This window comes from Microtus pennsylvanicus, chromosome 7 (genome assembly GCF_037038515.1).
Source record: "Microtus pennsylvanicus isolate mMicPen1 chromosome 7, mMicPen1.hap1, whole genome shotgun sequence".
Classification (NCBI taxonomy): domain Eukaryota; kingdom Metazoa; phylum Chordata; class Mammalia; order Rodentia; family Cricetidae; genus Microtus; species Microtus pennsylvanicus.
The window spans coordinates 44,901,378-44,922,839 of NC_134585.1; the positions used below are offsets into that span (position 1 = coordinate 44,901,378).

General features: G+C 39.4%; 1 protein-coding gene across 47 annotated transcripts in view; it reads left to right on the top strand.

The window, feature by feature from the left end:
• The window catches only part of Rims1 (regulating synaptic membrane exocytosis 1), a 468,726-nt gene that overhangs the window by 419,673 nt on the left and 27,591 nt on the right, over nt 1-21,462 (top strand). Inside the window, exon 1 of one of the 47 annotated variants that reach the window (XM_075980627.1) lies at nt 20,376-20,509. The exons of the other annotated variants lie outside the window; for them this stretch is intronic. The gene's annotated coding sequence lies outside the window, so the exon portion shown is untranslated. Of the gene's footprint in view, nt 1-20,375; nt 20,510-21,462 lie in introns of those variants that run through there. 47 annotated transcript variants of the gene reach the window in all.

Genomic DNA, 21,462 nt, shown 5'->3' on the forward strand with positions numbered 1-21,462 from the left:
TCTGAGAGTCCTTCAGGAAAGGTGACTTTGTTTATTGGGGTGTGGTACCAATTTCAGATCTAATATTTGAGTGTTTTTCTTTTTCAAACCAAGTATTTTAAAGTTCTTCCAGTCCAGTTCACTTTCGAGATCTAGTTAAATGTGAAGCCTAGCCTCAGCCAGTTGTCCTTGCTTGTTTGTGGTACCCATTACACATACTGGATGAAATACATGGACTCCTTGAAGTCTTGTCTGTGTGTCAATTAGGATAACTTGCAAGAGAGTGACCTAGGCTATCTCTTTACTGACTCTCTCTGCTGCTTCCCCCAAATGTACTGTCTTAGGTCATATTGCAGCAAACAGGTTTAGTATTTTTTTGTGTGTCCATGAGGTATGCACAAGTTTATGTCTTTAATGATTGATAGCAATTATAATACTTTGTGACACATGAAAATTTTATGAAAATCTTTTTTGGTATCTCGAAAGAAAGCTTTACTGGTAAACAGCTATGTTCTCATTTACATGAGAATGTTAGCTGTAGTTGCTTTCATGATCCATACAGACTGTAGCTCACAAAACCAAACATACTTAGCACCTGGTCTTTTCATAAAGTTCCATAGCCTGACTCTAGACCAGGAGCTTAGGGCCTGGAAGTAGGAAACCCGAGTAAGCAGTGATCATTTCTGTATTTTTTTTCTTTCTCCATTCTTCACTTTCGTGAGCAAACCCTCCAACTTCCATGATATCTTAAAAAAAAAATACTTCTCTAATACTTTTTGATTCATGCTGTGTCTATTGATACCATCTCTTGATTAGTTATAGTTATTCTCCAGAATGAGGGCTCCCCTAATTGAGGACCTTCAGGCCTTTATCTTTGACTCTTAGAAGGTTCACAGAAAAGTCAATAAATTTAAAATTTTAACTTATGGTATTTTCACTTTTTTTATAAAACATTTTTGTTTGGTTGTTTTTTTTTTTGAGATAGGGTTTTTCTGTGTAACAGCCTTAGCTGTCCTAGAACTTCCTTTGTAGACCATGCTGGCCTCGAACTCACAGCCTACTTCTATCTCCCGAGTGCTGGGATTAAAGGCGTGCACCACCGCCACTCAGCCTTGTGGCACACACCCTAATCCCAGGACCCAGGAGGCAGAGGCAGGCGGATCTCTGTGAGTTCAGGGACAACCTAGTCTACAAGAGCTAGCTTCAGGACAGGCTCCAAAGCTACAGAGAAACCCCGTCTTGAAAAACAAAAAATAGATAGATAGATAGATAGATAGATAGATAGATAGATATAAAACATTTTTAGTTGAAAATTTGTTATACATTATATTTTGATCATGTTTTATCTTCCAACCTTTCTACCTACGCAACTTTGGTGTTTTCTCATTCTCTTTCTGTAAAACAAAGCAAATAGAACAACAAACAATAATAAGAAATACACACAAAAAACCCACAAAATTCAAAACAAACAAACAAAACAAAGAGACAAAACAATCCCAAATAAACCAAAATAGACAGAAGGTCTATAAAAATACAGTTTTGTTTTGTATTGCCATCTCCTGCTTGACATAGAGCCTGCCTTGAGATGTGGTTAAAATACGCAATAAAATTCCTTGGAGAAAACTTATTTTCCCTCTGTCAGAAGATATCAGTTGTACATGGGTTCTGGATTAGGGGATCAGAGCCACCAAGCATTTCTTCCTGTCAGCTCTGGGACCCTGTGTAGCTTGGATGTATGCAGATATCCCATGCATGCTACCACAGTCTCTGCAAGTTCATTTGAGTGTCAGTTCTGTCTTGTTTGGAAGACACCATTGCCTTGGTGTCATCCATCACCTGTGGCTCTTACGATCTTTCCTTCTTCTTTTCCATATAACTTCTTTTTCTTTTTTTTTTCTTTTTTTGGTTTTTCGAGACAAGGTTTCTCTGTGGTTTTGGAGCCTATCCTGGAACTAGCTCTTGTAGACCAGGCTGGTTTCGAACTCACAGAGATCCGCCTGCCTCTGCCTCCCAAGTGCTGGGATTAAAGGCGTGCGCCACCAACGCCCGGCTCCCCAAATAGCTTCTTGAGATCTGAGGGGATAGATGTGTTGAAGACATCCTCTTTCAGTCTCTGAACATTTTCCATCTATGGGTCAATCCATTAGTTCCCTTCTACTGTAAGATGACCTGTCTTCGATGAGAGCTGAGAAAGGCATGTCTAGTTGGGGATTTCTCCTCCCTATTATCTGGTAACTGCATCTATATTCCTTACATATATATTTGTAGGGTTAGGTTTTGATATGATTTTTCAATTGTCATTTACTGTTAGTTGTCCCTTCCCATATACTTTCGGTACCCTTTTCTTCCACTTGCTCATTCTCCTCTTTTAGTTTTCCCTTTGTCTTTCCATAACAGTGTATTCTAGTTCCTCTTCCTTGAGAAATCCTCTCCTTCCCCTAATCCCTTCCTAGATACCTAATCTCTGTGGTGACTGAAATTGTAACCCACCTAGCAAAAGGCTTAAAACCTAACATGCAGATAGAAAGATATATAAACATACAGTATTCATCTTTTGTAATCTAGGTTATCTCACTCAGGATGATTTTTTTTCTTGCTCCATCCGTTAACCTCCAAATTTTATGAGTTTATTTTTCTTCACAGCTGAATAATATCCCATATTTTATTATTCATTCATCGATTCATGAACATCTAAACTGTTTCTAAATTCTGGTATGATCAATAGCGCAGCAATGCACAGAGATGAGCAAGTGTTTCTGTTATAGGACTTAGAGTCCTTTGGGTATAGATCCAAGATTGGTATAGCTGGATCATGAGGCAGCTTGATTCTCAGCTTCCTAAGGAACTGCCACACTGCTTTCCACAGTGACTGTGCAGTTTGCACTCCCACAAGGAATGACTAAGTGTCCTCTTTCCCTATATCCTCCCAGGGTACAGTCATTTTTCTTCTCTTAGCCATTAAACATATGTGCAACCAATGAGCACAGCAAACCAGAAAGGCCACTTTTTTCTTTAACCTCTGCAAATGATTCTTATTTTTTCTCATCTTTCACATATGTACCTTCATTTCTCACAGTGTATCAGCCAAATTTCCCTTCCTCGGATTCAGAAATCACTCCTTAAAAGCTTCATTTTTTACATCCACATAGTCTTTCCCTGGAAAAAGGTCTGAAATTATCTCAGTTTTCACTCTCTGTCCCCTGGTTCTAGCCTTTTCCAAATTTCTATTTCCGATTTGAGTCATTTTTTTCAAATTTTCTCTAAGACAGTATCTTTTCAGTAGTCATGTGATGTTGGTTTTTGCCTATCAATATCTGCAGAGGTCTTATCAGAAAATGAATATTCAAGTTATCCAAGAGCAATAGCCTTGAATTTGGATGCTTTTTTTTTCTTGCTCTTGAATAACGTGCCTAAATCCAGTGCATTAAATATATGTTGGAAGCGTGATCCTATCTGGTTCAGAAAAATCACCCTGCACATTGGTGCAGTGTGTAAAAGAAGCGCTTGTGGTGCAAGCCTGGTTGTCCGAGCTCGATGCTGAGAGTCTATGGTTTACTAAATGCCTCTCATAGTTATCCTCCGACCTCCGCATGTGCTCCGGGGCACATGCTAACTGCACTCACACAGGTATGTGCACAAGCATGTGATAATATTTTCATTTAAGAAATAAAATCAGTCCTAGGTGACAGTCACATCATTGTGTATAATAATGCGAAATACAACATATACATACATATATATATTCTTCTGGTAAGGAGACATATATATGAATTTTTTTAATTTATTACAAGAATCTTTTAAAAGTTTCTCTCTGTAGGAATGTGTAGAAGTGTGTGTGTGTAGACATACGTTTGATGACTTTTCTCCACATTCACTAAGGAAAGGTTTGTCAGTCAATCCGGAACTCAGAAATATAACTAATCTTTCTAGACATCTTTCCTGAGGATCCCCCCATGACTGCCTTCCTAGCAGGAATTACAAGCGGACTGATCGCCATGCGAACCTGGCTGGTTTACTTGGGTTCTGGGAATCAAACTCTGGTTCTTCTATTTCTGTGGCAAGTTCTTTAGTCACAGAGCCATCCTCCTGGCTTCTTTACTGGGTAAAATTTAAAGTCCGTTTCCCTTCTGTGCTCAGTTGTGTTCCTTAAAGGAAATGAATACCTTTAAGAATATTTTTAGGGCAGAATTTGTTAGCACATGCCTTTAATTCCAGCACTTAGAAGGCAAAGGCAGGCAGATCGCTGTGAGTTTAAAGCCAGTGTGGTCTGTGTAGTGATTTCTAGGCTAGTCATGGCTTTATAATGATATCCTGTCCCAAAAATACCCCAAAATTATTTTCAGTAATTAGAAGTGATTTGTCTATTTTTTTCTGAACCCCATTATCCCTTTTTTCTCATTCTTTTTTGTATACCACGTTAAAAGCAACTGCACAAAGCTCCAGAATTCCAGAAGAATCCGCTGTCCATTCTACCATCTCACTCATAGCTACTAACACTTATACAAACAAAAGACAATAAATAACACCATCTTTCTTGAGGAAGTAAAGACATTTTTGCTGACCATAAAGATTTAACATTTTAAGTAAACGTCAAAGCAACATTTTATTAGGAAGATTCTGAAGAAGTGTTTTTATTTATGAGAAATATTACATATATATTAAATATAATATGCATAATATGAATCATAATAATGATTTATAATATATTAATCTTCAAAATCTTGTTATAAAGATTGCTTAATTTAATAGCAATATAATTAACCTCCTTAAAATAACCAAGTTTGTAATACCCTTAAGAAAGTACTGTTAACCTTAAAGACATAACAGTATTAGACATAAGAACATGCCTATGATGTGACTTTCATTGGGGTGAGGAGAGAGTAGAGATTTGGAGTATGAATGAATAGAAGCTTTTCTTTAATTGGCTAATAAATTCAAGTTTGAGGGATAACTTGTCCAAACAGGCCAGCACACTGTGATACTTATTGAAAGTCATTTACATTGTAAAAATTCATTCTTTGGATCAAAAATTGTGATGTACACAATGACAGACCCTAGTGAGACCTAAGAGACTAACTGATCTAGAAGTAAAGTGCAATGAAAGAATTCAGCACTAAAATGCATAGCCTGGGAACCCTTGCCTACATGAAATTATCATATTTTTAATTTAATTGTTTTAAAAATCCAAGGTTGCTAATAAGTTACAAAAAATAGATAATCAGTATTAAAAAAACTTCATAAGCTTATAGCTGTATTGAGACATTTGTTAATGCCATACACATATAGTAATTTAGAAATGTAAAAATACCAATTACTATCATATTTTAATGCATTTGCTCATTGGTAATTTGCCTCTGAAAAAAAAATAGATCTTTGATTGCCAGCCTTCACTGCAAAAGTGAAAATAGATGCAGAGCCTCCTGTGAAACAATATTCTGCAAAGGAAAGGATATTGACTAGAAATCTACAGGAAAAATTGAAGCCTAGAGACGATCAATACTTAGGTGCCACCCCTTGCTGCTAACATTGACAGTTCCCATTTGCAGCTTCTACCTCAAGGAAGTCACTCAGATAATTATTTAGTCTTTTGTAAAATGAAATTTGAGAAAAATACCAAAAATAGTTACATAAAACTTCAGGAGGATTATTTGTAGCCTGGTATAGGATACAGGTGTGGAACGGATTCTGTGCTCCTCAGCAAGTCACTGAAGAAAAGGAGCAGATGGCATCTTTATAGGAGTTTGAGAAGGATGATGTAAATAGTAAGATCAGAATAGAAACAACTTATTCTTAAGCTAAAGCTTACCGTAGTTCATTTCTCTGGCTTCTCTGATGCTTCATAACTACTTTGCCTTCTCAGGCACCATTCTGGATCATCGTTTTCAAAACACAGAGAAGCATTTTCATAAATCGTAATTATATTTTTATGATTACAAAATTAGATTATATTTTTTGTACTAATTGTGTTGGCTAGTTTTGTGTCAGCTGGACACAAGCTAGTCATTATAGGAGAGGAAGCTTAAATTGAGAAAATGCTTCCATAACCTAGGGCTGTACACAAGCCTATGATACATTTTCTTAATTGATGATTAACGTAGGAATGACCAGCTCACTGGGGGTAGAACTTCCATTGGGCTGATGGTCCTGGGTGCTATAAGAAAGCAGACTAAGCAAGCCATGAGGAGGAAGAGAGAAAGTGGCATTTCTCCATGGCCTCTGCATCAGCTCCTGCCTGCAGGTTCCTGCCCTCTTTTGAGTTCCTACCTGGCCTTTCTCTGGTGAGAGATGCAATGCAGAACTGGAAACTGAAACAAATCCTTTCTTCCCCAATTTGCATTTGGTCATGGTGTTGTATCACAGCAATAGAAACCCTAACTAAGACACTTGGATCCAGATGTTCCTTCTTTTAATCTGCTGTGGACATTTTCTTTGTTGATGTCCCAATGACTCTGATTTGGGTCATGTTGACATAAGTCCTGCCAGCACACCATGGCTTTGTGTTGCTTTAAATGCTCTGATCAGGATGAGAAAACAATGTTTTTTCATATTTGCTTAAGAACTGTCAATGAAGGTAGGTCCTGGCATTTTCCAAATTTTAATTTACATATCATACTTTTTTACATATTTATGTGATGTCGTCATTCAACATATGGATATAACATGTAACGATAGAATCAGGGTAAGTACAATTTTCATCTTCCTAAGCCCATACAATATTTTAATAGTGGGTCTCCTAATTGTTTTATGTGTATACGTGTGTTTTTATAAGTGGGGCTTAAAACCAAGGCCTTGTGCATTCTCAGCACTAACTCAACGATTGAGGGGGACTCCAGCCCAAAGTCCTTTTTTCCCCTGGCTCTTTATAAAACCTATGGACGTTATACTGACTTCATTGTACATTTGGTTAATCATGTATGACTGTACTGTGAAACACTTTCCCTTTGTCCCTCCATACATTCTCACTTCTCCTTTTTCTGAATTTGAGTCACCGCTGTGGTTCTTTCTGTTTCTCTAAGTCACCAATGGTGCCATAGTATGTCCCAGTTAATGGGTGCTTTTCCTTCTGTTTCTTTATCTTAGTTCCAGCTCTGTTACTGTGAATGGCCAGGTTCTACAGAAATTATTACCTTTAATCAAGATTGCTTGTGACTTGAATGAGTACGCCTGTTTCCAAGAAATGTCACAATGATAGAGTGCCATGTCTCCCTTCTGCAGATGCCACTGGGGACAGATGTGCCTCTCTCGGAGCCCTTTTGTCCTCATATCCAGGATGCCCTACATTTCCTGCTCCAGATAGCGCAATTCAGCCCACATCTTTTTCTGCTCTCCAAACAAACGGCTTAGCAGGGCTCCCGAAAGCAGTGCTGTGTTTTTCTGTTCTTTTGTTCTGTTTTTATAGATATCGCGTATTACATACCTTTTAGCTGAGCATTTGAGAAGAGCCTGTGCCCTTTAAAACTCAGCATTGAGTTCTCCTTGTGGAACACAACAGACAGAAAGCATTTCCCTTACCCTGGAGTTGTTTACAAGCCCATTTCCTAAACCACATAACAACCAACAAAGAACCACTCTCTTTTTATAGAACTAAATAGTTTATGTAAAAAAAAAAACTTTCTGTGCGTGATCTTTCATGTGCATGATCTCTTAAGTGCAAACCAATGGAAAGACTTTAAAATAAGAGCCAAGTCCAATCTGGAAAGACTGGGGATGCATTATTAAGGATGGCTCCTCGGGCAATGCTTTTTAGAGTCAAATGTTTATGTTGTACATGTATAATATTGCTTCTCAAACTTTCTGTAAGAGTTAATGTGTTCTTAATGACTATTTTTCTTCCTCTCCTGACTCTTGTGGTAACTGCTCTTTCAAAGGAGCAGGGTTACTTTAGAGTTCACACCTATGTCATCTGTAGTGTTTTAAGCCTTCTCGGTGGCAAATTACATAACATTTCCTTTCCTTACGAGTTTTTAGTTACATCCTTTCTACCTTCAAAATAATACTCATTTTTTTCCTTCTCTCTCTCTCTCTCTCTCTCTCTCTCTCTCTCTCTCTCTCTCTCTCTCTCTCTCTCTCTCCTGCTACCTGATACTACTAAATCTTAAATCATTTTCCCCAGTAAACTTAAATAACTAATGCTGTTGTTCCAACACTTCGCTGACAGTAATTTGATGTAATATGCACCATTTATATTGTTCCCTCCTTAGATATTTGAAGGACAGCTAAACACAGTTAATACTCAGCAGGGTGTGGTCACAAATCCTCTAATGCCAGCACTGGGGAAATGGAGGCAGAAGGACCAGAAGCTAAAGCTTAAGCCATCCTAGGTTACATAGTTCAATATTTCTGGGCCAACCTGGCCTATATAAGATCTTCAAAAAGAGAAGAGAAGAGCATTTGCTGATTACTGTTTATTTGACCAGCCCATACTTTGTGAGCAATGATGGTAGTAAAAGATGTGGTATTGCGTTTATCCCTCTCAACAATCCTATTAGCTTGCGGCAAGACATCACAGCATAATACTGTGTTTCGCTTGGAATTTCAAGTAAGAAACAATGCTAAATATCATTTCACCAAAGTCATGGAACTGGAATTTGAGGCTTTACCTCCAAACTCATTCATTCACCACTCTTTGATGGTCTGCATATGTTTAAAGTGCTATCACATGTTGTCATAGATGCAATTATCTGTAAAAATCCAGAATGTTTAGTGCCAGTGTTTAATAGTTTATCATTTCCATGGAAAGTTTCTAAATGTGTGAAAATATGCAATTGGTCATGTTTGTCTTACAATCAGAAAATTAGAAAACTTGTCTCCACAATTTCGTACCCCAAGTCTAAAGACTGAAACATACTGCTGTTTTTCTTCTTTAATTATCTGGCTCACTTTGTCACTCTGGCTTGACTCATTGGGAAACTAAAATACAGAGATGTTAAGTAACCTGCTTGAGTTTATGTAGAAAGACAGGAGCTGGAACTTGAGCCCAGCTGTGCAGAGGACTGTTGAGCTGCGTGCTCAGAAGGCTGTGTTCTCAATGTCCAGAGAAACGACAGGTCAGGCAGGGTCTGATCCTTTGACTCCTGTGCTATCGACCACTCCAGTGTTTGGCTGGACCAGCTTAGCACATGCTTTTGAAAAATGGACATAGACTCAAACACAGCGTGATTTTGTTTCATACTCATATAGTACCGGTGATTTTGTTGGATACCAGTAAGTTTAGTTAAATGCTAATAGGATTTCCTGCAGAGATGAGATGGTTTTTATAGTTTATTGTTTCCTTTTATTAAAAATAGAAAATTGATTTTTTTCTCCTGTAATATATCCTGATGACAGTTACCCTTCCCTCTGTGCCTACCAGTTCCTCCTAACCTCACCTTCCATCTATACCCACTCTCTTTATCTCTTATTAGAAAACTAAGAGGCTTCTAAGGGAATATAATGATGTGACATGATATGATAAAAAATATGACACACTGGAATTGGACAAAACAAAGAAAAGGAAAAAAGATCAAGAAAATACAAGAAATAAAGATCCACTTGTGGGCACAATCAGGAACCCAATAATAACACAAAACTGGAAGTCATAATATATATGCAAAGGACCTAACCTAGACGTGTGCAGGTTTCATGTGCACTGCTTCAGCTCTGTAAGTTCATATGTGCATTTATCATATTGATTTAGCAGACCTCATTTTCTTGCTGTCTTCCATTCCTTTCTGGCTCTTAGACCTTTCTCCTTTCTCTTCTCAAGGGTTCCCTGAGCTTCAGGGTGAAGGGCCATGGGTTTGATGGAGACATCCCATTTAGGACTAGATGTTTCAGGGCTTCTCAATCTCTGAAAAAATATCTGGCTTGAGTCTCTGTATTTGTTTCCATCTGCTGCAGGAGAAAGCTACTCTGACAATGGCTGGCTGATCTATGAGTATAGCAGAATGTCATTATGAGTCATTCCTTTGCTTTGTTTTTGTGTTGTTTGTTCTAAAATGGTAGTATTTGGTTTTACCCTAGGGCCGTATGTTATCTAGGCTCAGGTTCTTGGTCACTCGAGCAGTGCTAGGTATGGATTTTATCTTATGGAGTAGGCCTTGAGTAAAATCAGATATTGGTTGGTTATTCCCCCAAGTTTTCTGCCATTATTGCCCTAGCATATCCTACAATTACAGAACATTTTAGATCACAAGGTCCGTGGCAACATGACTGTTTACATTTTTCTTTGGTAGCTTGCAGAGTACCTTCCTGTACCAAAGGTACTAGAAGCTAGAGATAATGGCTCTAGGTCGGTAAAAAGCATGACTTCTCCGTGCTCGATTAATTGTGTAGTTGCTGTCTTCAGCAAAGGCATCCTCAGTTTGTAAAGAGCAACAGTCTGACTTGTTAGTGTATTCCTCTCCCGCAGCCTCCACGTTTGATCCTCACATCTCCCCCCCTTCAACCATCCATGACTGTCTATTTCCCTTTCCCTGGGAAATCCACCTCCCATGCTCCAGCCCTTTATTCTATATCTAACATTTGTGGTTTTACAGAGTATAGCTTGGTTATCATTGTAAGTTAATAACAACATGTAAGCAAATATATACATGGTTGTCTTTCTGGATCTCGGTTACCTCACCCAGGATGACTTTTTATAGTTCTATCCATTTACCTGACAATTTTATGATTTCCTTTCTTTCATGGCTGAGGTATCCAGGTATTCTGGATTTGGTTAACTGTCCTGTTTGTGTGTGTGTGTGTGTGTGTGTGTGTGTGTGTTTCCATATAAAGCTAAATTTTTTTTAAGATCTGTGAAGAATTGTATTGGAATTTTAGTGAGGATTGCATTGAATCGTAGGTTGCTCCATTATATAAATGTACCACATTTTCTTTACCCATTCTTCTGCTGGGGGACATCTAGGTTGTTTCCAGTTTTTGACTATTATGAATAGAGCAGCAATGAACATGAATGAGCAAGTGTTTCTGTGGTAGACTGGAGCATCCTTTGGGCATATATAGACCCAAAGGTAGACCAGGCTGGCCTCGATCTCAGATCTGTTCATATCTGTACCCCATTTTAAAAATGGATTGAATTTTGGCATCTATGTTCATAGGGAAATTAGTCTGTAATTCTCCCTTGTTGGGTCTTTATGTTATTTGGGTATTAGGGTAACTGTGGCCTTGTAAAATAAATTGAGCGATGTTCCTTCTCTTTTTATTTTGTGGAATGAGTTCAGGAATATTGGCATTAACTCTTCTTTGAAAGTTTGATAGAATTCTTCACTAAAACTGTCTAGCCCTGAAGTTTTTGGTGGAACAAATTTAATGACTACTTCTATTTCACTAGGGATTATAGGTCTGTTTAAATTGCTTATCTTATTTTGATTTAACTTTGGTAAGTAGTATTCATCAAAAAATATCCATTTCTTTTATATTTTCCAATTTGGTGGCATACAGGCTATTAAAGTCTATTCTTGTGGTTCTCTGGATTTCCTCAGCATCTGTCATTATGTCGCCCTTTTCATTTCTGATTTTGTTGATTTGATTAGTTTCCCTCTGTCTTTTAGTTAAGGGTTTGTCGATCTTACTGATTTTTCTCAAAGACCTCTTTGGTTCTTTGATTCTTTGTATTTTTGTTTGTTACTATTTTATTGATTGCAATCCTAAATTTCTTATTTCATGCTCTCTTCTCATTTTGAGTGTTATTTATTCCTTTTGCTCTCAAGCTTTCAGGTGTGCTGCTAAGGTCCTGGTTTGATATCTCTCGAATTTTTATATGTAGGCACTTAGTGCTATGAACTTGCCTCTGGGATCCATCTTCATTGTGACCCACAAATTTGGCTATGTTGTGCTTTCATTTTCATTCAATTCTAGAAAGTCTTCAAATTCTTTTATTCTTAATTTGTCTTGACACATTATTCATTCAGTAGTGAGTTTCTCAGTTTCCATGAATTTGAGTATGGGAATTCATAAAGAAGAGATAAAATCTCAAGTTTTTCTTTTATCAAAGTGGTAAATGATATTCTGGGCAACCTGACTTCCTCCTGCGCAAGTAGCCACTTTTGTAAGAATAGGGGTGTCCATTAACAGAAGAAAATAGCTTCCTGAGATAGCCAGGAAACAGTTTGAAAGAGGAAGAGAAGGATGCAAATATTAACAACTTTTCAAACAAATAAGAGACTCTGCTGTTTGATTCATGCTATCTGAACCATGTGTAGTGAGACTACTGTTTCTATAGAAGAAAGGGTGTGGGTAAGGAAGCTTCATGAAGGTTTCCACAATTAGGTTGTTACAGTACAAATCAAGAGCAAGCTAGCTGTTTCAGAGTATCTTAGATACGAGGTTCCTATTTCTGTGAAGAGACACCATGACCATGGCAACTCTTATAAATGAAAACATTTAATTGGGGTGGCTTCCTGACTGTTTCAAAGGTTCAGTCCATTATCATTATGGTGAAAAGCATGCAGGCATGCAGGCAGACATGGTGTTGGAGAAATAGCTGAGAGTTCTACATCTTATAGGCTACAGGAAGTCGACTCAGACACTGGATGGTATCCTGAACATAGGTAACCTCAAAGCCTTCTCACACAGTGACATACTTTCTCCAACAAGGCCATACTCCAACAAAACCATAATCCTAATAGTGCTACTTCCTATGAGATTATGGGTGCCATTAACATTCAAACTACCACAAAAGGGAATGGTACAATTCTAAGGTGAACACTGAATGGATTAAGGTAATTTTAACCACTGGCACCTGTTATGCCCAAATCCACGAGGTCTCCACAAAAGCCAACAAAGAAATCGAGTCCAGTATGTAAAAGCAAAGAGCCTTTATTTTAATCAAGTTTGCAAACTCGGTCTCTCCCGTGTCCAATGTATTGGAATATCCGGAGAGCAACAAGCTCAATTAGAATTGGGTTTTTATAGTAGTAAAAATGGGGGTGAGGGGTCTCTGAGGTTCAGGACCCCTGATTGGCTGACATTTGCCTAAGGGTGTGCTGGTAAGGTGCACTGGCAGGTGATCCTACCTACAGCTGTTGGAATATTAGGCATTTCCTTTGAATGCCTTTTCCTGGGTGGTGGTTGGGTTACTCAGCTTGTGGTTCCTCCTGAAACCAGGTATTGCCTCAGGGTAAACTACTGAGACTCAGACCTCTTATTAAATTTTATGAGTGCATAGAGTTCTACTCTGGCAGGTGATAATGTTTGGAAATAAAGAACTTCCTTTGGGTGACCTGTTCATACTTAGTTTATCATGGCTAGCCCCCACAGCACCTAGCTGGTATTCTCTCTATTCATTTATCAGAGTTAGACAGCATCTATTGATGATAACCAGGTCTTTCTCTGTGTGTAACAGTTCTGGTAAATGGCATACTGTTTTTGTTGTTGTTGTTATGCTTTAGTTTGGGTTGGGTTGTTGAAAGCAGGGTATCACATTGCCAGGGCTGGATTTGAGCGCTTTATCATCTCTATGTATATAAGGCTAGCCTTAAACTCCTGCCTCTATCCAGTGTTGGGTTACAGGTATGTACATTATTTCATTTTGAAAATCATAATCATTTTCATCTGTGGATGATACAAAGAGAATAGACAGAATCAGATGAGAATGAAAAATTATATCTCACCTTAAACCTTATTACTGAAGCATCTCTTGACCTGTCAATGTTTTATTAGGGGACCGTCAAATCACATGGCTGCCTCTGCTGAGTGCTGGAGATGAGAGCTAGAAATATATCCCTGGTTTTTAGCCACTTACCATTCTACACAAAGCAAGGAACAAGTATTAACTACTACTCTTATACACTACTCGGCCTTAAATAGTTCATTGTAATGCATCAGTATCTGAGCATTTTAGTAATTTTGAATCTGAAAATAGTTGTATCAATATTATTATTACTGTAAGATGTTGGAATGTCAATATAATTGAGTGGCCTCTTTACCAGAAATTCCAGTCCTTACAAACTCCAAAACCAATGCTGAAGTTTTCTCTTCACTCTTTCATTTACTGTTTTCCTGGTCCCTTCTAATTCTTGGTTGGAGCCTAGATTCCTCTTTTCCATACCACACAGACTGCATGAAGTTGTATTTCTTTTTAAAGAAAATTTCAAGATTGTTTTCTGCCTGCGATTCCCAAGTTGCAAACACCTGGATGGGCACCCAGTAGAAATGGGGAGAGCAGAGGGAAAGAGACAACTAGGGACTGTTATGGTTTAGAGCACACAGTCCTTGCCTGTCTCTATTTCTCTTCCTTCTCACCGCTACTGCTCCATTGTTTTCCCTGATTGTCCTTTTCTACAGAGACATCAGTTCTACGTCACTCTCATGGTTGTCCTGTTTCCGACTTACTTAACCTTACAGCAGGCCAATGAGAAGCTCCCTTGGCCTTTCTCCCCTCACCAGATTGAGGTACAGAGCATCTGTCATCAACAGAGCTTTCCCTGAGAAGCGGGCTGCTGAAGGGGCAGCACCTGCAGAGATTCCAGCTAGTAATGGGGCAGGGCTTTCACGAAGGATAATCCTGTGTCAGCATGTAAGTCAGGGCTATTGTTAAATTTACCTCTGACACAATGCCAGTTTTTAGTTTATCTCATGTCTTCTGTAGTTAACATAATTACAATAAACACACACTACTTCTTTGACAGAAAACTAAATTGTGTTTATAATCTAACATAGAAATCTCTTAACATTTCATGGCTTAGAAACATTTCAGGGTTTGTGCCTGAGAACGGGAGCGTTTTAACTATTTCGGTTTGTTCATTTGTTTCGGAAGCGTTTTAGTGCAATCTAAAAGAATGGCTATGTCGGTGTACATTGAGTGTCATTCACACTGCATTTGTACGCACTTGAAATCTGTAGCCATTGCTAGACCTTGTAGGGGTGGAACTAATTACACCGTGGCCGTCTGAGAAGTAAACCCAACTATCATTTGTAGCCTGGTAAGTGCTTCTGTGAGCATGGAGACCAGCTGTCAGCGTGACCTTTGTTCGTTCTTTCTCCTCCTTTGTCTTTCCCTCCTCCACTCAGTCTGCTTTTCCCTCCTTTCTTACACCCTACACCATCTTCCCCTTCTACCTCCACCTTTCCTCTCCTCCTCCTCCTCTTCTTCCTCCTCTTCTTCTCCCTTCCCCTCTCCACCTCTTTATTTTTGTATTCAGTGTTAAGTTCAGATATTAAACATGTGAGAAATGCTCATAGACTTATATGATCGGATTAGGATGGAGAAACCATCGTGATTTGTGCTGCCAAAATGTCACCAAGCGTTAAGAACTGTACAGTATGAACAACCGAGGGAATAGATTTGCATATATTGCTATATTTTGTTTTTTCTAACAGTATTTGTGTCACTTTATATTTTTTGACAAAATATAAGTATGTAATTAAAACTTCATGCAGTTTGTTTAGTCATCTCATACATGTTATTTATGTGGTCTATAAAGTTTGCTTATTTTAATACTATTGCATAAATCTTTTTGTCTCACTATCAATTTATTTAACCTTACAGCAGTCCAGTGAGGGGCTGCCTTGTCGTTGCTCCCCCTCACCGGTGTGGAAACCAGGTACAGAGCTATGTGCTTGTCATACTGAATGTCAGATTAGAATGTATCTTTCCTTTTTGAAAGAAAGATTGATCATGAAACATTCGCTTTCTATCATTATTATGACTAAATTGCAGCTTTGAAAAACAGGAAAGTATCTGTCTTCACGTACTAGTCAAAACCAGACAAACTAGTGTTGGGGCTATGTGAATGGCTTAGTTGTAAAGTCCTTGTCAAGTCATCCTGAGGACCTGAGTTCAGATCCCTGGCATCCACCAGATGCTAAGCATAGAACTGTATGTCTGTAACCCTAATGTTGATGGTAGGAGGCTAGCTTTCTGTGTTCAGTGCCTTGTAGAAGAACCAGTTCAGCTGCTGAGCAGCACAGGAAAGAAGAGCCGGCTCTGCTTGGGTTCACCCTTATGGGATGACTAACCCAGGTATAGATAGCAAACTTGTAGAAATGCTTTGTGTGTGTTTGAGTTAGAGTCTATTTTCTACTGACATCCACAAGCCTATAGTGTAGACTTGTCTGTCACATCCACCTCTAGACTCAACAGTATGTCCCATCTTCCCAGCCTGTTTCCTGAGCAGTGCATAATAGGTTTATAATGAGCACGAGTATTTCTACACTGTACTCTCTACATCTTGACTTTAAAACCTTCTCTAATTATGTCTATGTTAAATTCAAACTTTAACATCTTTGTAAACTGGAAACTAAATCTCCCGATACTCTATCTCCCATGCTTTCTTGAAACTGCTCATAACAACCATTAAGCTGACTTTTATTTCTAGATGTAAGTCTATAGGTTGTGTCCAGTTACCTGTAGAGACAGAACAAGAGGAAGAGGAAACCGCTAGTAACTTTCGCGGAAGGCGATGCTCCACTCTTCGGTGCTGCAATAGGACACTGCTTTGCCTTTCCCACGTGACAGACAGATTTCCTGGAACCACATCTGTCGCCTGTTAGGAGCAGCTTGTTTTCAACAGTACTACCCTACCACTGTGTCTGCAGAGCACAGAGAAGGGGAAAAGCTTTGTTCAATGAATGCATTTGCTCTTTTGCTCTGTCCTTCCTGGCCATATGAACAAGAGGCTGCAGTGTTTCAGAGCAACTGCTGCTCTGATGGAGGACAAGGAACCCACATGGAGCTTACAGACCTCTGTAACTCTGGTTCTAGGGGATCAAGTGCCCTCTCCCAGCCTCTGAAGGCACCAGACGTGAATGTGGGCAATACAAACATATAGGCATAAGATGTGTACATGTAGAAATAGACTTTTAGAAGCAAGTGAATAGACAGAAGAGAGAAAAGACAGCATTGATATGTAAACATACAATTCAACAGAATGTGACTGAAGAGAATGTTTAAGAGACAAGGTCGGTGAATAACAACAAAATCATATCGGTAACATTAAAGTAATTTTTTTTCTTAATTCAGGGAAAAGCAACACGTTTCTGTGAAACCTGAAAGAGTACTTGGAAATTACTACTTTTTTATTGGGGAGGGGGGTTTGAGACAGGGCTTCTCTGTGTAGCCCTAGCTATCCTAGTACTCATTCTGTAGACCAAGCTGGCCTCTAACTCACAGAAATCCACCTGCCTCTCTGCTAGGATGAAAGGCATGCACCACCCCTGCCCTGCAGGAATGACTTCTAAGATGCCAGACTTTCAATTAACAGAGTCGACTAAGATAAATTCAAGGGAAATTTATGTTTACAAAATATTCAGTTCATTTCAGAGTGTATGGGGACAAAAGAGAAATTTTTATCCAAGTGTTAATCACAAGGATAACTGGAGAGTGCTCCTAAAATATCCATAGATAGGTTTTCAGATGGCATATCATCTACTTGTTGGAAGGAGGCCGCTTGTTGGTTCCTGGCCTCTTAACCCCAAAATAATCACACAGGAACTGTATTAATTAAATCACAGCTTGGCCTGTTAGCTCTAGCTTCTTATTGGCTAACTCTTACATCAAAATTTAACCCATCTGTATTAATCTGTGTATCACCAAGTAACAGTGGCTTACCAGGTAAAGTTCCCATTGTTTGTCTCTGGCAGCAGCTCCATGGCTTCCCTCTAACTCCACCCTTCTTCCTCCCAGCATTCAACTTAGTTTTCTCCACCTAGCTAAGTTCTGCCCTGCTATAGATCCAAAGCAGTTTCTTTATTCATTAATGGTAATCACAGCATACAGAGGGAAATCCCACATCATCTACCCCCAGAGTGCATAGCAGAGCCCAGCTAAGAATGCCAAATGAGACATCCAAGGGCTGAAGAGTTGGCTCAACTCTTTAAACACACAGGACTCTTGCAAAGAACCAGCGTTCCATTCCTAACATCCACATCAAGCACTTCACAACCACTTATAACTTCAGTTCCAAGGGATCTAATGGCCCCTTCTGGTCTCCATAGGCACACACCCAAACACACATGTTCATATATTCACTAATACTCCCAGAATTTTAGATGTCACAGCCTTAGTTTGGATCGAGAGCACCAACATAGTGATTGGGTATGCTTGCCTGAAGCTCGGTCAGTCAGTATAGATGAAACAGAGCTGCAGGTTCAGAGACACTGTCTCAAAAGCCAATATGGAAAGCAATAAATAAATACACATAATCTCTGGTCTCTGCACATGTTTGGGTACACATGTATACACACAGACAAACACACTGTCCCCCTGTGCTATTATAAACAATTTCATGGTCGAGATCAGTAAGAGTATGGCATTTTCATCACTGTAAAATGCTAGTCAGATTGCTAATAAAAAACATTTCTGCTCTTCCTCAATATTGGCTCAACTAATGCTATCCATTTTTGGCAAAACAGAATAAAGAGGTTCACTTTGATGACAATGTTGGTTGGTTTCCCCTAAAAGAGAAACTCAATGATTTGTAGTGGTTTATTCAAGGCACAATCCAGGCAAGTATACACATGACACATGTCAGTCAGGCAGTGAAGTGGGAAAGGGAAGGCAATATTTAGCATGTACTTTACAGATAACCTTAGTAGGTAGTTGGAACATGATACATCAGAACTCTCTGGAAGAACAGGAAGCAGTTGCTGCTGAGAGCAGGGAACCTATAGTATTCCTCCAGTGGCTGCATTTGCCAGCCATCTGCCCAGGTCTGCTTTGGAGCCACTGACTTTCTGGCACCTCAGTAGATAGAAATTTGCACACTGCTGACCCCAGGAGTATAAGGAGCCCTCAGTAAAAACTCACAGGTGCTTACAAAACAACATTGTTGAGAACAGGAAAGTAAGACCTAAGAAGATTGGTCAGGATCCCAGAAGTATCTGCCTGTAATGTTGGAGTCAAGTTCTGTGTAGTCTTATGGTTTGCGTTCAGGACAAAGGTACCAAAAAGTAGGGGAAGTCAAGCACAAAAGAGTTTCTCCTCCCCCTCATCCCACCCCTGTGGCAGGGGAACAAGATATTGTGGTCTCCTCTCCACTCTCTCTTTCCTTCCCTTACTCTCTCCTCCCCTCTTCCTTTCAATGTTGTTTATAGCTCACCTTTGTACAAATGCCTCGTATCGAAGGCAGTAATAGGCATAAATTGTGGAGTTAGCCAGACTTCCATCCCTTGTCATTTCAATTAAATTGTGATTAAAATTCCAGAATATCACTTGTAACCACGTTGAGGCAATTTTCATGCATTATTCTATCCTTCATATGTACTATCCTGGAAGACGAATAGGAAACCACCAAGTATTTTGAATCCTAATCCCTCTGATTCCTCTGTTTCATTATGGAGTGGGAGGCAGCCACAGGAGGGAGCTCTGTTAAGGAGAAATGTCCATTGGGCTGTTCTTTTTTTTTTTTTTTTTTTTTTTGGTTTTTCGAGACAGGGTTTCTCTGTGGCTTTGGAGCCCAGGCTGGTCTCGAGCTCACAGAGATCCGCCTGCCTCTGCCTTCCGAGTGCTGGGATTAATGGTGTGCCACCATCGCCCGGCCATTGGGGCTGTTCTTTATCCCTGCGGCAGGCTACCTCACAAGAACTTCAGGAGTATCCGGAGGATTTAAGCAACTGGCCCGAGAATATGCATTATTGGAGGGAACTCGTGTTACTTGGTGATGGTAATTCGTATTCCTAAACTTCTTGAGCCTCCCCAGCCAGACTTGGGTACTACAACAGACTATGGTACTCTGGTGGTGGTCCTCGGAAATGTGTCTGAAGCTCAGAAAGCAGAAGGCAGGTGCATGAAAATGCTCAAGAGAAGCTGGGCCCCCGCCTTTCCCCTCCTGCTTGTTTCCTGGCAGAGGACTTGGCTATGAAAGGGTCTGAGAAAAACAGCCAGAGTCTAGGAGTGTCTACTAAGTACATCTTAAGTATTACGCTATTGACAATTTAAGTCAGAATAAGTTAAATCTGTTTCGTAAGTACCAAGTGGATTTGATATTAAAAAGGCAAAATAATAATAATAATAAGGAAACTTCTGTCCCCTGTGAAAATCTTTCAGACAGGTTTATACTAGAAATCGCACATTAGTTCTGAGCTCTGCCTCACTGCTTCGTATGTGCTGAGAGACACTTAAGGTATTTAGTAAAGCAGGCAATATACTTTAAATTAATTTTATTTACGTGTGTCTTCATTGCATACCTTGTTTAAGATGTGACCGCATCATGGTTTTCAGTTCTTAGCTGTTGAGCAGTTTTCCCATGTACTTGTTTGATAACATAGCAAATTGCTCAATGATTTTCTTGTACTTCATGGCCTTATTCCATAATAAGCTGTAGAAAAGCATTCTCGATAGAAGCAGTTTGATCGTGCTGTGTTTCTGTGTGAGAAACGGGGAGGGAGCAGGAGGGGGAAAAGGGAGGGAAGAGGAGAGGAGAGGAGAGGAGAGAGAGAGAGAGAGAGAGAGAGAGAGAGAGAGAGAGAGAGAGAGAGAGAGAGAGAGATCCCTGAGAGGTCTGATAAGTACCCACACAGACTCAGAAGCCAGGTCAACATTTCTTCACTGTTTGCTTTTCCCCCTGGGAGGACTTACTGCTGATACTTAATTTGATTCAAGAGCAACAAGGTAAGTCAATGTTCCATGTTTGTATTTACTAAATCCTAACAGGAGCGTGTGGGTTAATTTGTAACTTTCCCCTAAAGCTTCAACTGGAAGTCAAATTCCTGTAATTTCCTAAGTCCTCCAGTGGCGTAGAAATGTTTTCAAAGGTGCTGTTATACTCAAGGTCACCAGACTTAATGAAAAGAGAAAATGAATATACTATGTTATTGCATGTCTGAATTACTGACGGGGGGACGTTGCAATGTTGCAATAGCCAGTCTGCTTGATTAAGCATACTTGTCAGGCATGCTTACCTTTCAAACTAGAGTCAATGTTCTTGAAAGCTGAAGTTGAAATGTGCCTTCCGCTCACTGCTGCTCTTGTACTGTCCCAGAGTTAGCAATGTTTCTGTAAAGCAGTTTTATTTCTGTTCAGACTCCTCAGCTCTATTACATGTAACAGAGTCATTTTACATACAAGTGAATGTCACTGCTCCCTATGGGCATTTCTTTTCGAAGTCAAGAAGTGTATTTTACTTTGCATTTTGAAACAAGAAGTCACATTTTCCTAGCTGGAGTCCAAACTATCCTTTGGTTTTGTTATGCTCAGGCAAGGAGCAGAGAAGTGCAACTTGGCAGATCACAAATTAACAAGCATGTGAATAGTTTGACGGAACCCTAAAAGTGGATTTAAGGGACATTGTCCTTGGGGGTGGGGAGGGATCATAAGGTGGGGTGAGTGTAATCAGAAAGTATTACCCACATGCATGAACTTGTCCAGGAATAAATTTAATAAGAATTTATTTTTTTTGTCCTCGAGATAATGTACACAGGGAGGTAGACTCTGATAACTTTATCCTGCTTCTTCTTTTGCGCGTTCATATGCTGATGTCACAAACACTGGGAATGAAATTGAAAGCATCTTATTGTCATCCCCAGCGCCTGTGCTGGAACCATTCTGAGAACCCTCTTTTAAAA